Source organism: Patagioenas fasciata, unplaced genomic scaffold (genome assembly GCF_037038585.1).
Source record: "Patagioenas fasciata isolate bPatFas1 unplaced genomic scaffold, bPatFas1.hap1 Unplaced_58, whole genome shotgun sequence".
NCBI lineage: Eukaryota > Metazoa > Chordata > Aves > Columbiformes > Columbidae > Patagioenas > Patagioenas fasciata.
Genome location: NW_027288776.1, coordinates 199073 through 216696, shown reverse-complemented (window position 1 = coordinate 216696; position 17624 = coordinate 199073). Strand labels below are relative to the sequence as shown.

The following is a 17624-nucleotide window of genomic DNA, read 5'->3' as shown; positions in this document are numbered from 1 at the left end:
AATGTCACAATGGGCCCTGGGGACAAGGGGGGTCCCCATGGTATCACAATAATCCCTGGGGACAAAGTGGGGTCCTGGGATGTCACAATTGGCCCCAGTGACAAAGGGTGTCCCCATGGTGCCACAATGGGCCCTGGGGACAAAGAGGGTCCCCAGGATGTCACAATGGGCTTTGGGGACAAGGCGGGGTCCCCAGGATGTCACAATGGGGTCTTGGGACAAAGGGGGTCCCCAAGATGTCACAATGGTCCCTGGGGACAATGGGGGTTCCTGGGACATCACAGTGGGTCCTGGGGACAAAGGCGGTCCCAGGGTGTCACAATAAGCCATGGGGACAAGGGGGGTCCCCAGGATGTCAGAATGGGCCCTGGGGACAACGCGGGGTCCTGGGATGTCACAATGGGCCACGGGGACAAAGGCGATCCCCATGGTGTCACAATGGGCCCTGGGGACAAGGGGGTCCCCAGGATGTCACAATGGGCTCATGGGATAAAGGGGGTACCCACGGTGTCACTATAGGCCCTGGGGACAACGGGGGGTCCCCACGGTGCCACGATGGGTCGTGTGGACAAGGGGGTCCCCAGGATGTTCACAACGGGCCCTGAGGACAAAGGGGGCCCCCACGGTGTCACAATGGTCCCTGGGGACAACTTGGGGTCCTGGGATGTCACAATGGGCCCTGGGGACAAAGGCGGTCCCCAGGATGTCACAATAAGCCCTGGGGACAAGGGGGGTCCCCAGGATGTCACAATGGGCACTGGGGACAAAGGGGGTACCCACGGTGTCACTATAGGCCCTGGGGACAACGGGGGGTCCCCACGGTGCCACGATGGGCCCTGGGGACAAGGGGGTCCCCAGGATGTTCACAATGGGCCCTGGAGACAATGGGGTGTCCCCAGGATGTCACAATGGGCCCTGGGGACAAAGAGCGTCCCCAGGATGTCACAATCGGCCCTGGGCACAAAGGGGGGTGCACATGGTGTCAAAATGGGCCCTGGGGACAAAGGGCGTCCCCAGGATGTCACAGTGGGCCCTGGGGACAAAGTGGTCCCCATGGTATCAGAATGGGCCCTGGGGACAAAGAGGGGTGCCCTGAATGTCACAATGGGCCCTGAGGACAAAGGGGGGTCCCCAGGATGTCGCAATGGGCCTTGGGGACAATGGGGGGTCCTAAGATGTCACAATGGGCCCGAGTGACAAATGGGGTCTCCATGGTGTCACAATGGGCCCTGAAGACAAAGGGGGTCCCCTGAATGTCACAATGGGCCCTGAGGACAATGGGGGTTCCTGGAACGTCACAATGGGCCCTGGGGAGAAAGGGAGGTCCCCAGGATGTCACAATGGGCCCTGGAGACAATTGGGGGTTTTGGGATGTCACGATGGGCTCTGACGACAAGGGGAGGTGCCCATGGTGTCACAATGGCTCCTCAGTGACAAGGGGGGTCCCTATAGTGTCACAATGGGCTCTGCAGACAATGGGGGGTCCTGGGATGTCACAATGGGCACCAGTGACAAAGGGGGTCCTCATGGTGCCACAATGGGCCCTGGGGAGTAAGTGGGGTCCTGGGATGTCACAATGGGTCCTGGGGACAAAGGGTGATCCTTTGATGTCACAAGGGGCCCTGGAGGCAAGGGGGTCCCCAGGATGTTACAATGGGCCCTGGGCACAAAGGGGGGTCCCCATAGTGTCACAATGGGTCCCCAGTGACAAGGGGGTCCCCACGGTGCCACGATGGGCCCTGGGGACAAGAGGGGGTCCCCATGGTGTCACAATGGACCCTGGGGTCAAAGGGGGTTCCCAGGACATCACAATGGGCTCTGGGGACAATGGGGATCCTGGGACATCACAATGAGCCCTGGGGACAAGGGGGGGTCCTGGGATGTCACAATGGGTCCTGGGGACAAAGCGGTTCCCCAGGATGTCACAATGGGCCCTGGGGACAAAGCAGGGTCCTGGGACGTCACAATGGGCCCTGGAGACAAAGGGATTCCCCAGGATGTCACAATGGGCCCTGGGGACAAAGGGGGTCGCCACAGTGTCACAATGGTCCCTGGGGACAAAGGAGATCCCCACAGTGTCACAATGGGCCCAGGGGACAAAAGGGGGACCCCAGGATGTCACAATGGGCCCAGGGGACAATGGGGGGTCCTGGGACGTTATAATGGGCCCTCGGGAAAAAGGGGGTCCACATGGTGCCACAATGGGCCCTGGGGACAACGGGGGTCCACATGGATGCCACAATGGACACTGGGGACAAGGGGGTCCCCAGGATGTCACAATGGGCCCTGGGGACAACGGTGGCTCCTGGGATGTCACAATGGGCCCTGGGGACACAGGTGGTCCCCAGGATGTCACAATGGGCCCTGGGGACAAAGTGGGGTCCTAAGATGTCACAATGGGCACTGGGGACAAAGGGGGTCCCCATGGTGCCACAATGGGCCTTGGGGACAATGGGGTCTCCCCAGGATGTCACAATAGGCCTTGGGGACAAAGGGGTGTCCCCTGAATGTGCATAATGGGCCCTGGGGACAAAGGGTGGTCGCCGGGATGTCTCAGTGGGCCCTGGGGACAATGGGGTGTCCTGGGATGTCACAATGGGCCCCAGTGACAAATGGGGTCTCCACGGTGTCACAATGGGCCCTGGGGATAAAGGGGGGTCTCCAGGATGTCACAATGGGCCCAAGTGATGAGTCCCCACAGTGCCACTATGGGCCCTGGAGACAAGGGGGGTCCCCAGGATGTCACGATGGGGCCTGGGGACAACGAGGGGTCCTGGGACGTCACAATGAGCCCTGGGGAAAAAGGGTGGTCCCCATGATGTCACAATGGGCACTGGAGACAGTGGGGGGTCCTGGGATGTCACAATGGGCCCTGGGGACAAAGTAAGGTCCTCGGCTGTCACAATGAGCCCTGAGGACAAGGGGGGTCCCCAGAATTTCACAATGAGCACTGGGGACAAAGTGGGGTCCTGGGATGTCAAAATGGGCCCTGGGGACAAAGGGGGTCCCTTAATTGTCACAATGGGCCCTGGGGACAAGGGGGGTCCCTTAATTGTCACAATGGGCCCTGGGGACAAAGTGGGGTCCTGGAATGTCACAATGGGCCCAGAGGACAAAGGGGGTCCCCATGGTGCCACAGTGGGCCCTGGGGACAAAGGGGGTCCTGAGACGTCACAATGGGCCCTGGGGAAAAGGCGGGGTCCCCACGGTGTCACAATGGGCCCTGGGGACAATGGGGGGTCCTGGGATGTCACAATGGGCCCCAGTGACAAAGGGGGTCCCCATGGTGCGACAACGAGCTCTGGGGATAAAGGGGGTCTCCAGGATGTCACAATGGGCCCTGGGGACAAAGGAAGTCCCCAGAATGCCACAATGGGTCCTGGAAAGAAGTGGGGTCCCCACGGTGTCACAATGGGCCTTGGGGACAAAGGGGGGTCCCCAGGATGTCACAACGGGCCCTGGGGACATTTGGGGTCCCCAGAATGTCACAATGGGCCCTGGGAACAATAGGGGGTCCTGGGACGTCACAATGGGCCCTGGAGTAAAGGGGGGTCCCCAGGATGTCACAATAGTCCCTGGGGACAAAGAGGAGTCCCCTGAATGTCATAATGGGCCCTGAGGACAAGGAGGGTCTCCACGGTGTCACAATGGGCCCTGGGGACAATGGGGGGTCCTGGGATGTCACAATAGGCCCTGGGGACAAAGGAGGTCCCCATGATTTCACAATGGGCCCAGGGGACAATGGGGCATCCTGGGACGTCACAATGGGCCCTGGGGACAAAGGGGGTCCCCATGGTGTCACAATGGCCCTGGGGATAAAGGGGGACCCCAGGATGTGTATAATGGGGCCTGGGGACAATGGGGGGTCCTGGGATGTCACAATGGGCTCTGGGGACAATAGGGGGTCCTGGGACGTCACAATGGGCCCTGGAGAAAAGGGGGGGTCCTGGCATGTCACAATAGGCCCTGGGGACAAAGGGGGTCTTCAGGATGTCACAATGGGCCCGGGGGACAAAGGGGGTCCCCAGGATGTCACAATAGGCCCTGGGGAAAAAGAGGGCTCCCCAGGATATCACAATGGGCCCTGGGGACAAAGAGGGGTCCACAGGATGTGCACAATGGGCCCTGGGGACAAAGGGGGCTCCCCAGGATATCACAATGGGCTCTGGTGACATAGGGGTCCCCAAGATGTCACAACGGGTCCTGGGGACAAGGGGGGTCCCAAGGATGTCACAATGGGCACTGGAGACAAAGGGGGGGTCCCCACGGTGCCACGATGGGCCCTGGGGACAAGGGGGTCCCCAGGATGTAACAATGTGCCCTTGGGACAATGGGGGCTCCTGCGATGTCACAATGGGCCCTGGGGACAAAGGGAGGCCCCAGGATGTCACAATGGACCCTGGGGACAAAAGGGGTCCCCGGGATGTCACAATGGGCCCAGGGGACAACGAAGCATCCTGGGACGCCACAATGGGCCCGGGGAAAAAGGGGGGTCCCCAGGTTGTTCACAATGGGCCCTGGGGACAATGGGGGTCCTGGGATGTCACAATGAACCCTAGGGACAAAGGGGGTCCCCAGGATGTAACAATGGGCCCTGGGCACAAACGGGATCCCCATGATGTCACAATGGGCCTTGGAGACAAGGGGTGTCCCGCCCTGTCACAATGGTGCCTGGGGACAAAGGGCTCCCCAGGATGTCACAATGGGCCCTGGGGACAAGGGGGGTCATGGGATGTCACAATGGGTCCTGGGGACAAAGGGGTCCCCACGGTGTCACAATGGGCCCTGGGGACAAAGTGGAGTCCTGGTATGCCACAATGGGCCCCAGTGACAAAGGGGGTCCCACGGTGTCACAATGGGCCCTTGAGACAACAGGGTCCCCAGGATGTCACAATGGGCCTGGGGACAAAGGGGGCTGCCCAGGATGTCACAATGGACTCTGGGGACAAGGGTGGGTCCTGGTATGTCACAATGGCCCCTGGGGACAAAGGGGGTCCCCAGGATGTCACAATGCGCCCTGGGGAAAATGGGGGGTCCTGGGATGTCACAATGGGCACTGGGGACAAAGGGGGCTCCCCAGGATGTCACAATGGGCTCTGAGGACAAGAGGGGTCCCAAGGATGTCACAATTGGCACTGGAGAAAAAGGGGAGGGTCCCCACGGTGCCACGATGGGCCCTGGGGACAATGGGGGGTCCTGGGATGTCACAATGGGCCCTGGGGACAAAGTGAGTCCCCAGGATGTCACAATGGGCCCTGGGGACAAAGGGGGTTCCCCTGAACGTCACAATGGGCCTTCAAGACAAAGGGGGGTCCCCAGGATGTCACAATGGGCACTGGAGAAAAAGGGGGGGTCCCCACGGTGTCACAATGAGCCCTGGGGACAATGGGGGATTTTGGGATGTCACAATAGGCCCTGGGGACAAAGGGGCTCCCCAGGATGTCACAATGGGTCCTGGGGACAACGGGGGTCCCCACAGTGTCAGAATGGGGACGGGGGATAAAGGGGGACCGCAGGATGTGCATAATGGGGCCTGGGGACAATGGGGGGTCGTGGGATGTCACAATGGGCCTTGGGGAAAAAGAGGGTGTCTCCAGGATTTCACAATGGGCCGGGGGAACAACAGGGGGTCCTGGGACGTCACAATGGGCCCTGGAGAAAAGGGGGGTCCCCAGGATGTCACAATAGGCCCTGGGGACAAAGAGGAGTCCCCTGAATGTCATAATGGGCCCTGAGGACAAGGAGGGTCTCCACGGTGTCACAATGGGCCCTGGGGACAAAGGGAGTCCCCAGGATATCACAATGGGCCCTGGGGACAAAGAAGGTCCCCATGGTGTCAGAATGGGCCCTGGGGACAAAGGGGGGTCCCCAGGATGTCACAATGGGCCCTGGGGACAATGGGGGGTCCTGGGATGTCACAATAGGCCCTGGGGACAAAGGGGGTCCCCATGATTTCACAATGGGCCCAGGGGACAATGGGGCATCCTGGGACGTCACAATGGGCCCTGGGGACAAAGGGGGTCCCCATGATTTCACAATGGGCCTGGGGATAAAGGGGGACCCCAGGATGTGTATAATGGGGCCTGGGGACAATGGGGGGTCCTGGGATGTCACAATGGGCTCTGGGGACAATAGGGGGTCCTGGGACGTCACAATGGGCCCTGGAGAAAAGGGGGGGTCCTGGCATGTCACAATAGGCCCTGGGGACAAAGGGGGTCTTCAGGATGTCACAATGGGCCCGGGGGACAAAGGGGGTCCCCAGGATGTCACAATAGGCCCTGGGGAAAAAGAGGGCTCCCCAGGATATCACAATGGGCCCTGGGGACAAAGAGGGGTCCACAGGATGTGCACAATGGGCCCTGGGGACAAAGGGGGCTCCCCAGGATATCACAATGGGCTCTGGTGACATAGGGGTCCCCAAGATGTCACAACGGGTCCTGGGGACAAGGGGGGTCCCAAGGATGTCACAATGGGCACTGGAGACAAAGGGGGGGTCCCCACGGTGCCACGATGGGCCCTGGGGACAAGGGGGTCCCCAGGATGTAACAATGTGCCCTTGGGACAATGGGGGCTCCTGCGATGTCACAATGGGCCCTGGGGACAAAGGGAGGCCCCAGGATGTCACAATGGACCCTGGGGACAAAAGGGGTCCCCGGGATGTCACAATGGGCCCAGGGGACAACGAAGCATCCTGGGACGCCACAATGGGCCCGGGGAAAAAGGGGGGTCCCCAGGTTGTTCACAATGGGCCCTGGGGACAATGGGGGTCCTGGGATGTCACAATGAACCCTAGGGACAAAGGGGGTCCCCAGGATGTCACAATGGGCCCTGGGGATAAAGGGGACTCCCCAGGATGTCACAATAGGCCCTGGGGACAAAGGGGGTCCCCAGGATGTCACAACGGGCCCTGGGTACAAGGGGTTCCCACCCTGTCACAATGAGCACTGGGGACAAAGGGGGTCCCCAGGATGTCACAATGGGCACTGGAGACAAAGGGGGGGTCTCCACAGTGCCACAATGGGCCCTGGGGACAAGAGGGTCCCCACGGTTTCACAATGGGCCCTGGGGACAAGGGGGATCCCCGCCCTGTCACAATGGGCCCTGGGGCCAAAGGGATCCCCAGGATGTCACAATGGGCCCTGGGGACTGCGGGGGGTACTAGGATGTCACAATGGGTCTTGGGGACAAAGAGGAGTCCCCCTGAATGTCACAATGGGCCCTGAGGACAAGGGGGGTCCCCATGGTATCACAATAAGCCCTGGGGACAAAGTGGGGTCCTGGGATGTCACAATTGGCCCTGGGCACAAAGGGGGGTGCACATGGTGTCAAAATGGGCCCTGGGGACAAAGGGCGTCCCCAGGATGTCACAGTGGGCCCTGGGGACAAAGTGGTCCCCATGGTATCAGAATGGGCCCTGGGGACAAAGAGGGGTGCCCTGAATGTCACAATGGGCCCTGAGGACAAAGGGGGGTCCCCAGGATGTCACAATGGGGTCTTGGGACAAAGGGGGTCCCCAGGATGTCACAATGGTCCCTGGGGACAATGGGGGTTCCTGGGACATCACAGTGGGCCCTGGGGACAAAGGCGGTCCCAGGGTGTCACAATAAGCCATGGGGACAAGGGGGGTCCCCAGGATGCCAGAATGGGCCCTGGGGACAACGCGGGGTCCTGGGATGTCACAATGGGCCACGGGGACAAAGGCGATCCCCATGGTGTCACAATGGGCCCTGGGGACAAGGGGGTCCCCAGGATGTCACAATGGGCTCATGGGATAAAGGGGGTACCCACGGTGTCACTATAGGCCCTGGGGACAACGGGGGGTCCCCACGGTGCCACGATGGGTCGTGTGGACAAGGGGGTCCCCAGGATGTTCACAACGGGCCCTGAGGACAAAGGGGGTCCCCACGGTGTCACAATGGTCCCTGGGGACAACTTGGGGTCCTGGGATGTCACAATGGGCCCTGGGGACAAAGGCGGTCCCCAGGATGTCACAATAAGCCCTGGGGACAAGGGGGGTCCCCAGGATGTCACAATGGGCACTGGGGACAAAGGGGGTACCCACGGTGTCACTATAGGCCCTGGGGACAACGGGGGGTCCCCACGGTGCCACGATGGGCCCTGGGGACAAGGGGGTCCCCAGGATGTTCACAATGGGCCCTGGAGACAATGGGGTGTCCCCAGGATGTCACAATGGGCCCTGGGGACAAAGAGGGTCCCCAGGATGTCACAATCGGCCTTGGGCACAAAGGGGGGTGCACATGGTGTCAAAATGGGCCCTGGGGACAAAGGGCGTCCCCAGGATGTCACAGTGGGCCCTGGGGACAAAGTGGTCCCCATGGTATCAGAATGGGCCCTGGGGACAAAGAGGGGTGCCCTGAATGTCACAATGGGCCCTGAGGACAAAGGGGGGTCCCCAGGATGTCGCAATGGGCCTTGGGGACAATGGGGGGTCCTAGGATGTCACAATGGGCTCGAGTGACAAATGGGGTCTCCATGGTGTCACAATGGGCCCTGAAGACAAAGGGGGTCCCCTGAATGTCACAATGGGCCCTGAGGACAATGGGGGTTCCTGGAACGTCACAATGGGCCCTGGGGAGAAAGGGAGGTCCCCAGGATGTCACAATGGGCCCTGGAGACAATTGGGGGTTTTGGGATGTCACGATGGGCTCTGACGACAAGGGGAGGTGCCCATGGTGTCACAATGGCTCCTCAGTGACAAGGGGGGTCCCTATAGTGTCACAATGGGCTCTGCAGACAATGGGGGGTCCTGGGATGTCACAATGGGCACCAGTGACAAAGGGGGTCCTCATGGTGCCACAATGGGCCCTGGGGAGTAAGTGGGGTCCTGGGATGTCACAATGGGTCCTGGGGACAAAGGGTGATCCTTTGATGTCACAAGGGGCCCTGGAGGCAAGGGGGTCCCCAGGATGTTACAATGGGCCCTGGGCACAAAGGGGGGTCCCCATAGTGTCACAATGGGTCCCCAGTGACAAGGGGGTCCCCACGGTGCCACGATGGGCCCTGGGGACAAGAGGGGGTCCCCATGGTGTCACAATGGACCCTGGGGTCAAAGGGGGTTCCCAGGACATCACAATGGGCTCTGGGGACAATGGGGATCCTGGGACATCACAATGAGCCCTGGGGACAAGGGGGGGTCCTGGGACGTCACAATGGGTCCTGGGGACAAAGCGGTTCCCCAGGATGTCACAATGGGCCCCGGGGACAAAGCAGGGTCCTGGGACGTCACAATGGGCCCTGGAGACAAAGGGATTCCCCAGGATGTCACAATGGGCCCTGGGGACAAAGGGGGTCCCCACAGTGTCACAATGGTCCCTGGGGACAAAGGAGATCCCCACAGTGTCACAATGGGCCCAGGGGACAAAAGGGGGACCCCAGGATGTCACAATGGGGTCAGGGGACAATGGGGGGTCCTGGGACGTTATAATGGGCCCTCGGGAAAAAGGGGGTCCACATGGTGCCACAATGGGCCCTGGGGACAACGGGGGTCCCAGGATGCCACAATGGACACTGGGGACAAGGGGGTCCCCAGGATGTCACAATGGGCCCTGGGGACAACCGTGGCTCCTGGGATGTCACAATGGGCCCTGGGGACACAGGTGGTCCCCAGGATGTCACAATGGGCCCTGGGGACAAAGTGGGGTCCTAAGATGTCACAATGGGCACTGGGGACAAAGGGGGTCCCCATGGTGCCACAATGGGCCTTGGGGACAATGGGGTCTCCCCAGGATGTCACAATGGGCCTTGGGGAGAAAGGGGTGTCCCCTGAATGTGCATAATGGGCCCTGGGGACAAAGGGTGGTCGCCGGGATGTCTCAGTGGGCCCTGGGGACAATGGGGTGTCCTGGGATGTCACAATGGGCCCCAGTGACAAATGGGGTCTCCACGGTGTCACAATGGGCCCTGGGGATAAAGGGGGGTCTCCAGGATGTCACAATGGGCCCAAGTGATGAGTCCCCACAGTGCCACTATGGGCCCTGGAGACAAGGGGGGTCCCCAGGATGTCACGATGGGGCCTGGGGACAACGAGGGGTCCTGGGACGTCACAATGAGCCCTGGGGAAAAAGGGTGGTCCCCATGATGTCACAATGGGCACTGGAGACAGTGGGGGGTCCTGGGATGTCACAATGGGCCCTGGGGACAAAGTAAGGTCCTCGGCTGTCACAATGAGCCCTGAGGACAAGGGGGGTCCCCAGAATTTCACAATGAGCACTGGGGACAAAGTGGGGTCCTGGGATGTCAAAATGGGCCCTGGGGACAAAGGGGGTCCCTTAATTGTCACAATGGGCCCTGGGGACAAGGGGGGTCCCTTAATTGTCACAATGGGCCCTGGGGACAAAGTGGGGTCCTGGAATGTCACAATGGGCCCAGAGGACAAAGGGGGTCCCCATGGTGCCACAGTGGGCCCTGGGGACAAAGGGGGTCCTGAGACGTCACAATGGGCCCTGGGGAAAAGGCAGGGTCCCCACGGTGTCACAATGGGCCCTGGGGACAATGGGGGGTCCTGGGATGTCACAATGGGCCCCAGTGACAAAGGGGGTCCCCATGGTGCGACAACGAGCTCTGGGGATAAAGGGGGTCTCCAGGATGTCACAATGGGCCCTGGGGACAAAGGAAGTCCCCAGAATGCCACAATGGGTCCTGGAAAGAAGTGGGGTCCCCACCGTGTCACAATGGGCCTTGGGGACAAAGGGGGGTCCCCAGGATGTCACAATGGGCCCCGGGGACAAAGGGGTCCCCAGGATGTCACAATGAGTACTGGGGACAAAGGCGGGGTCCCCATGGTGTCACAATGGACCCAAGTGACAGGACGAGTCCCCACGGTACCACTATGGGCCCTGGAGACCAGGGGGTTCCCCGGATTTCACAATGGGCTCTGGGGACAAGGGGGGTCCCAGGATGTCACAATGGGCACTGGGGACAACGAGGGGTCCTGGGACGTCACAATGAGCCCTGGGGAGAAAGGGGGGTCCCCACCCTGTCAGAAGGGACCCTGGGGACAAGGTGGGGTCCTGGGATGTCACAATGGGCCCTGGGGACAAAGGGGGTGTCCATGGTGCCACAATGGGCCCTGGGGAGTAGGGGGGGGGGGGTCCCCTCGGTGCCACGATGGGCCCTGGGGACAAGGGGGTCCCCAGGATGTCACAATGGGCCTTGAGGACAAATTGGGGTTCTGGGATGTCACAATGGGCCCTGGGGACAAAGGGGGTCCCCAGAATGTCACAATGGGCCCTGGGGACATTTGGGGTCCCCAGAATGTCACAATGGGTCCTGGGGACAATGGGGGATCCTGAGATGTCACAATGGGCCCTGGGGACAAAGTGGGTCCCCATGGTGTCACAATGGCCCTGGGGACAATGCAGGGTCCCCAGGATGTCACAATGGCCCCTGGGGACATTAGGGGTCCCCACAGTTTCACGATCTTAAGCCTTGACACCCCCCAACTACTGGGTCCTTAGGGTTACTCCCGGGTCCCTCCTGAACTGAATCCCCGCCCGAACTCCTGGGTCTGATAGAGGGCACGAACATTTTAAGGGTTAACAAAACATAATTGGGTGCCCACTAACGAGCCAACACTTTAGGGCTGAGCCACACGAGCCCTTAGTTCAGAGCTTTAGGTGAACTCATGGTAAGGAAACCAGAACCCAGCAGTGCCAGGATCAGGAGTTTTACGGCACCAGCTGTGAACTCGAGGGGACGAGAGAACCGAGATTTACAGCAAAAAGGGGGTGCCAGGCTGGGTTCAACCGACCTGGAGCTTGGGTCCCAGTCCATTCAACACAAGGAGCCAAACCTGAGGAAGCTGAAGGAGCCTTCATCCAAAGACCCCTCCTCCAGAGCACCAGGTGGCGCCGCGCAGGCGAACAGGGGGCGTCCAGGCGGAGACTACGGCAGTGATGAGCGGGAAAGGTTATGGATGTGCGCGGGCGCTCTGGGGTCGTTGGGACACGAGCACCTCGCTGTATTTAAACGCAGCTCCTGCCGCTCGGAGCGGCGCACGAGGGGTGGAACCATCGCTCCCCTTGCGCCCGACGGCGAAACGAACGCAGCTGCTCTGGAGCCCTGCGGGGTGTGGAGGTTCATGGCTCCGGAGGCTGTAAAGTTGTTTTTGCGCCTCCGTTCCCCTCATGCCCCCCCCATTCCCTTCACACCGACCCCCAATCCACCCCCCACCCGACCCCCAGCTCCCCCCCCCACCCCGACCCCCAATCCACCCCCCACCCCGACCCCCAGCTCCCCCCCCCCACCCCGACCCCCAATCCACCCCCCACCCGACCCCCAGCTCCCCCCACCCCGACCCCCCAATGCCCCCCAGTTCCTCCCCAGACTGACCCCCAATGCCCCCTCACACCGACCCCCAAGGCCGCCCCCGCACACCAACCCCCCAGTTCCCCCCTCAAACACCGACCCCCAATCCCCCCCCGGACCCTAATTCCCCCTCGCACTGACCCCCAACGCCCCCCACACCAACCCCTAATGCCCCTCACATCGACCCCCAAATCCTCCCCAGACTGACCCCTCAAATCCTCCCCAGACCAACCCCCAACTTCCCCCCCACACCGACCCCCAATTCCCCCTCACACCGACCCCCAATGTCCCCCCCCCCACACCAGACCCCAATTCCCCCACACACCGACCCCCAATTCCCCCCCACACTGATCCCCAATGCCCCCCCACACACCGACCCCCAATTCCTCCCCAGACTGACCCCCAATGCCCCCTCACACCAACCCCCAAGGCCCCCCCTGCACTGACCCCCCCACACCGACGCCCCAATTCCCCCCTCAAACACCGACCCCCAGTGCCCCCCCACTGGACCCTAATTCCCCCTCGCACCGACCCCCAATGCCCCCCCACACACTGACCCCCAGTTCCTGCCCCCCACACCAACCCCTAATGCCCCTCACATCGACCCCCAAATCCTCCCCACACTGACCCCTCAAATCCTCCCCAGACCAACCCCCAACTTCCCCCACACCGACCCCCAATTCCCCCTCACACCGACCCCCCAAGCCCCCCCCACCGATCCCCAATTCCTCCCCACACCGACCCCCAATGTCCCGCTCACACCGACCCCCAGTTCCTCCCCCACACCGCCCCCCAATTCCCCCCTCACACCGACCCCAAATCCCCACCCCCACACTGCCCCCCAAATCCCCCCCTCACGCCGACCCCAATTCCTCCCCCCACACCGACCCCCAATGCCCCTCACGCCGACCCCCAGTTCCCCTCACAACCTCCACCAAAACGGCGGCGCCTCCCCCTCCTCCCTCCCGCCTTTTCCCGCCACACACTCCCGGCACGTGACGCCGGCGAGGGGGCGTGGCCGGCGGCGAGGGGGCGTGGCCGCGGCGCCGGCGGGCGGGAAGCGCCGGGGCGGGAAGCACCGGGTGAGGAGATCGCGTCCCCTCGGGTCCCTCGTGTCTCTTCATGTCCCATCGCGTCCCCTCGGGTCCCTCGGGTCCCCTCGTGTCCCCTCATCTCCTCAGCACCCCCGCTGGAGCCCGCCCGTCCCTCCCCTCCAGGAGAGACCCCGGGGCTGGGGCGGATCCGCCATCAATCCCCCCACAGACTTTTTCTCTCTTTCATCCCCCTTTTCCCTCTTTTCCCTCTTTCCCCCTTTATCCCTCTTTCCCCCCTTTTTCCCTTCCCCCCCTTTTTCCCTCTTTTCCCTCTTTCCGCCGTTTTTCCCTCTTTTCCCTCTTTCCCCCCTTTTCCCTCTTCCCACTTTTCCCCCCCTTTTTCCCTCTTTTCCCTCTTTCCCCCTTTATCCCTGTTTCCCCCCTTTTTCTCCCTTTCCCCCCTTTTTCCCTCTTCCCCCTCTTTTCCCCCTTTTTCTCCCTTTTTCCTTCTTCCCCCCCTTTTCCGCCTTTTCCCTCTTTCCCCCTTTATCCCTCTTTTCCCTCTTTCCGCCCTTTTCCCTCTTCCCCCCTTTTTCCCTCTTTTCCCTCTTTCCCCTTTATCCCTCTTTGCCCCCTTTTTCCCTCTTTTTCCTCTTCCCCCCCTCTTCCCCCTCTTTTCCCTCTTCCCCCTTTTTCCCTTTTCCCCTCTTTTCCCCCTTTTTCCTCTTTCCCCCCTTTTCTCCCCTTTTCCCTTCTTTCCCACCTTTCCCTCTTTCCCCCTCTTTCCATCTTATCCCTCTTTTCCCCCTTTATCCCTGTTTCTTCCCTTTTCCCCCCCTTTCCCTCTTTCCTCGCTTTTTCCCTATTTTTCCCTCTTTTCCCCCTTTTTCCCTCTTTTCCCTCTTTCCTCGCTTTTTCCCTCTTTTTCCCTCTTTCCCCCCTTTTTCCCTCTTTCCCCCCTTTTTCCCCCTTTTCCCTCTTTCCTTGCTTTTCCCCCCTTTTCCTTCTTTCCCCCCTTTTCCCCTCTTTTCCCTTTTTCCCCCTTTTCCCTCTTTCCCCCCTTTTTCCCCCTTTCCCCCCTTTTCCCTCTTCCCCGTTTCCCTCTCCCGTTTTCCCGTCCCTCCTCCCATTCCCGTGCAGCCCAACCCCTTCCCCCCTTTTCCCCAGAGCAGTTTTCATACAGATCCCCCCTTTCCCCCCAGCCCCGAACCCCCGGGGGTTTCTCAGCATCAGCAGCCACTTCACTCCCCCCAATTTAACTCTTTGTGTCCCTTTTCCAGGCTCTTTGGGAGCCCGGGTGTCCTGGGGCCGCTCTGGTTTTTGCTCCGGGGTGTTTGGAGCCCGGTGACCACGGACCTGTTTCCCTTGGGCGACGAGCTGCGTGGCTTTGCCCAGAGCCCCGGGCTGCTCTGCGGGGAAGCGCTGGAGCCCGACCTGGAGCCCAGTCTGAGCCTGGAGCCCGACCTGAGCCTGGAGCCCGACCTGGAGCCCAACCTGAGCCTGGAGCCCAACCTGAGCCTGGAGCCCGACCTGAGCCTGGAGCCCAACCTGAGCCTTGAGCTCAGTATTTACTACTGATCAGTATTTAGTAATGATGGTCAGTATTTATTAATGATGATCAGTATTTATTAATGGTGATCAGTAATTATTAATAACGGCTAGTATTTATTAATGACGCTCAGTATTTATTAATGATGGTCAGTATTTATTAATGACGATCAGTATTAGTGGTGATCAGTAATTATTAATAACGGTATTTATTAATGACGATCAGTATTTATTAATGATGGTCAGTATTTATTAGGGACAATCAGCATTTATTAATGATGGTCAGTATTTATTAATGACGATCAGCATTATTAATAAGGATCAATATTTATTAATGGTGATCAGTATTTATTAATAACGACCAGTGTTTATTAGTGATGGTCAGTATTTATTAATGGTGATCAGTATTTATTAATGATGGTCAGTATTTATTAAGGACGATCAGTATTTATTAATGGTGATCAGTAATTATTAATAACAGTCAGTATTTATTAATGACGATCACTATTTATTAATGATGGTCAGTATTTATTAATGACGATCAGTATTATTAATGATGATCATTATTTATTAATGATGATCAGTATTTATTAATAACAATCAGTATTTATTAGTGACAGTCAGCATTTATTAAGGACAGTCAGTATTTATGAATGGTGGTCAGTATTTATTAAGGACATCAGTATTTATTAATGATAGTCAGTATTTATTAAGGACAATCAGTATTTATTAATGATGGTCAGTTTTTATTAATGGTGATCAGTATTTATTAATAAGGATCAGTATTAATGATGATCAGTATTTATTAATGATGGTCAGTATTTATTAATGACAATCGGCATTATTAATAAGGATCAATATTTATTAATGGTGATCATTTATTAATAACGATCAGTATTTATTAGTGATGGTCAGTATTTATTAATGGCGATCAGTATTTATTAATGATGGTCAGTATTTATTAATAGCGATCAGTATTTATTAATGACAATCAGTATTTATTAATGACGGTCAGTATTTATTAATAACGATTGGTATTTATTAATGATGATCAGTATTTATTAATGATGGTCAGTATTTATTAATGATGATCAGCAATATGAATAAGGATCAATATTTATTAATGGTGATCAGCATTTATTAATAATGATCAGTATGTATTAATAACGATCAGTATTAATGATAACCAGTATTTATTAATGATGGTCAGTATTTATTAATGGCGATCAGTATTTATTAATAACGATCAGTATTAATGATGATCAGTATTCATTAATGATGATCAGTATTTATTAATGACAATCAGCATTATTAATAAAGACCAATATTTATTAATGGTGATCAGCATTTATTAATAATGATCAGTATTTATTAATGATGGTCGGTATTTATTAACGGCGATCAGTATTTATTAAGGATGATCAGTATTTACTAATGACGGTCAGTATTTATTAACGGTGGCTGGTATTTATCAACAATCGGTATTGATTAACGGTCGCTATCTATTAATGATGAGCATTTATTAACGGCAGAGCAACCCCTGCCCGCCACCGTTGCTTCTCTCGTGCAGGGTGGGAACATCTACCGCCTGCCGACCGCGGCTGGGAGGAAAACGCCTGCACCGGGCGGTGAGTGAACCCGTGGGAGCTTGAGGGCACGTTTGCCTTAAATCCTTGTTATTTAACCCTTTTGGCTTGAAACCTTTGAGACCGAACGCCGATTGATTCCACCGGGCAAGCTCCACCTGCCTGGAGCTTCAGTGCCGACTACGCCATCTGTTCTAAAAGCGCCGTGACTTTATCATGTTGATTTTTTTACCTATTTATCCTGATTTTTGTCACTTTAGCCACTTGGCGGCTACTCCGGTTGAGGATGGCGGCGTCTCCATGTGCCGGAACCACGGGTGGTCGGTGGACGCCGAGAGGGGGCAGGTAACGGGCACCCATGGGTGCTGCTCATTGAGCGGGGATCTGAGCGAAGGCGGCGAGGGGGACGGCGGTGCCGTCGAAGCCCTTTGCGGGGGTCGTTACCAAATTGTGCGTAACTGGATGATTTGTGAAAGTCGCTGCCGATTGAGTGGAGACGACGGGGTGAGAAAACGAGAAATAGGGAATCGCTGCGGTGTAAAGATTCGCGTTGCGCGCTCCCGCCCGGTTTGGGTCGTGTTTAGCGTAGCGGGTTTTATTATCCTCGTTATATAATGGAGAAATAATTGGGAAGAGCAGTTTGCAAAGCGCTTTGATATCCTCCAGCGCCACCGACGCTCCCGGTTCCGTTTGTGCTCAGGTGCGCGACGCGGGCGATGCAAACACCGCGAAACCATCGTTGGGAGATGGAAACGGCGCCTCCGAACCCCCGACGCTGTCCGAAAACCCCCCTGGTGATCCCGGTGTTGGTTCCAGTGACAAGGAACGAGGTGGGTGAGGAGTACTTGGATGGTTGTGCGATGATTCGGCAACCGGCGGTGCCGGAGTCGCTTCCCAGAGCACCCGTGTGTGTGTCCCTGGCTGAACCAAGGGTGCTACGTGCCCCAGAACCCCCCAAATTACACCCAAATAACACCCAAATACACCCGGGAGTAACCCTAAGGACCCAGTAGTTGGGGGGTGTCAAGGGTTAAGATCGTGAAACTGTGGGGACCCCTAATGTCCCCAGGGGCCATTGTGACATCCTGGGGACCCTGCATTGTCCCCAGGGCCATTGTGACACCATGGG

The 17624-nt window shown here is 58.1% G+C and overlaps 1 long non-coding RNA gene across 1 annotated transcript; it reads left to right on the top strand.

Annotated features, from left to right (window-relative positions):
• Positions 1 to 14651: 14651 nt before the first annotated feature.
• Positions 14652 to 16896, top strand: LOC139826888 (uncharacterized). The gene is made up of 3 exons (XR_011736995.1): positions 14652 to 14958; positions 16480 to 16537; positions 16756 to 16896. It is a non-coding gene; the product is annotated as an uncharacterized lncRNA (long non-coding RNA).
• Positions 16897 to 17624: the final 728 nt, after the last annotated feature.